We start from the raw sequence: 2,231 nt of genomic DNA on the forward strand, positions 1-2,231 counted from the left end.
TGAAAATTTATGGCACTTGAACCATTTTGTGTTTATTACATGTTGCCATCGACCATGTATTTTTGTAATCCGTCCTCCGCGAGCGTCTCAGGTTTTTGAGCAAAGGCTCCTTCGATTTGATTTTTGCAGTCCACAATTAACTTAGAGTGTTCCATTAATCGATACTTACATAGCCCAGAAAGAGTGAAAATCGGAAAGGGCAATGTCCAATGAATGCAACGAATGGGGTGACAAATCTCGGCCAATGTCCAATAATGAGTGTGGCGACTGCGAAGACATACAGGGTGTCCGAGCTAGTGCGCTCACCCCATTTATTTTCTTTGCGGTTCTAGATAGGAAAAAAGTTTGAACTGAGACTCCCCTTCATTTTTCATGTAGTTTGTTCATGTAAGGTCGATTCATTTTTTCGACCTCGATTCGACATAAGTCGAATTCAAATTCTTAATTTTAAATGAGAACCCCCATTTTTCATATTTTTCTTTAAAACTAGATTTTTTGGGGAGAAAAATGAGCACTGAGTTATTAAAATCGGTCGGATAGAACCCGAGATATTATTTTTTTAAAATAGCCGGAATGCTGTTCTAGTGCGTAAAGCCGGGAACACACTTACCCGATGCTAATCGCAAATCCAAAGTCCAATTTTCCAAAAGATTGTATTACCTCCATGCACATCTGCCCGATGCTATGCAACGCCACCCTACTCTATGCTACGCGATCCCCACTGTCCAAATTTTCGTCGGGTAGCATCGAGTACAGTCGAAGACAAAAGGACCGGACACTCATATTTTTATTCAAACTACATGTATTATTGTCATTATATTAATTACAACAAACTTATTTTAATATAAACCAAATTAACCGAGATCAAAAATCCGTTAGTTTTTATTTAAAAATTTAATTTTAATGGTTTGGTAGAAAATTGATCAAACAACGGAATGCCATTTTTTGATATAATGTATTTAACAAACAATTTATTACACGGTTTTGCTTATAAAATTTAACTAACAATTTATTTCATGGTTTTGCTCAAAATTGTGCATTAAGAACAAAAGAGGCGTTGTGATTGCGATACTGATATGTGATACACGCTGTGTGACTGTACGTGGCGTGCTCTTGGCGTCGAACAGTTGTGCACACCCTACCAAAACGTGACAAGGCGTCGGGTAGCATCGGTTAGCGTCGCATGGCGTTGCGTCGGGTAAGTGTGTTCCAGGCTTTAGGTCGAAACCACTTTATGTTCCCTCCTACTGTAAATATTTTGAAGAAGAGTGGAAAATCAGCCAAAGTACTAAATTCCTGCCAAATCCCATAAATTTCGTATTTTGCATCGTTTTTTTCATTTATTTTAAGGCGAGTTTCTAGAGGAATATCCTCAATATGGTAGGTACCAACTAGATGGATTTCCGGCACGCAATACCAACGCAGTTCGTCCCTCGTTACAGCGAATGTTTTCTAACAGTAAGGGGTAACCGGTCCCTTTTACTGTGGCCTCCTCGCTCCCTCGACCTTACACCTTTAAACTATTTTTTGTATGGTTATTTCAAGAATCGTGTTTACGGTGGGGATTTGAAACCCATCACTAGTTGTGAGGAACTGAGGAAAGAAGTTGTAGAGGCTTCTCATTCTCTTGGCAGGCCGTGCTGTGTGCGATGAATGGTTGAGGCGATCGGGGGCGTGCATGTTTCAACAGGGTGGAAATTTCTTACAGTTGTAATATTTTCATGAGGTTGTTTTTTCTTCCTTTTTATAAGAAATTGAAGTTTGATTTTTTAGTAAATTTTTAAACCAGGAAAGAAAGGTCTTGTCCCAACAAGGGTCTGGAAACGAAAAATAAACAGCGTTAGTTCCTACATTCCTTTGATTTGCTATTTAACCTTTTTATTCCCAGATAGCAATAGTTATGATTAATTGTTAACTCCGCTGTGGATGGTCCCAACCACGGTTGAGAAAGGTATTTAGGAGATGGGATTTGAACTGCAACCAAGGAATTTCGGCGAATGAGTCTTGGGTACGATCAGGTATTGGTCGAGGAGAAAAACAAAACAAAATAGGAAATTTAAACCGGGGACACACCTACCCGATGCAACGCCTTGCGACACCCGATGCTACCCGACGCAAATCCAAAGTCCATTTTTTCATAATATTGCATTACCCCCTTGCACATCTGCCCGATGCTATGCAACGCTACCCTTCTCTACACTCTGCGATCCCCACTGTCCACATTTTCGTCG

This window comes from Cimex lectularius, unplaced genomic scaffold (assembly GCF_000648675.2).
Source record: "Cimex lectularius strain Harlan isolate CLEC.00 unplaced genomic scaffold, Clec_2.1 scaffold273, whole genome shotgun sequence".
Classification (NCBI taxonomy): domain Eukaryota; kingdom Metazoa; phylum Arthropoda; class Insecta; order Hemiptera; family Cimicidae; genus Cimex; species Cimex lectularius.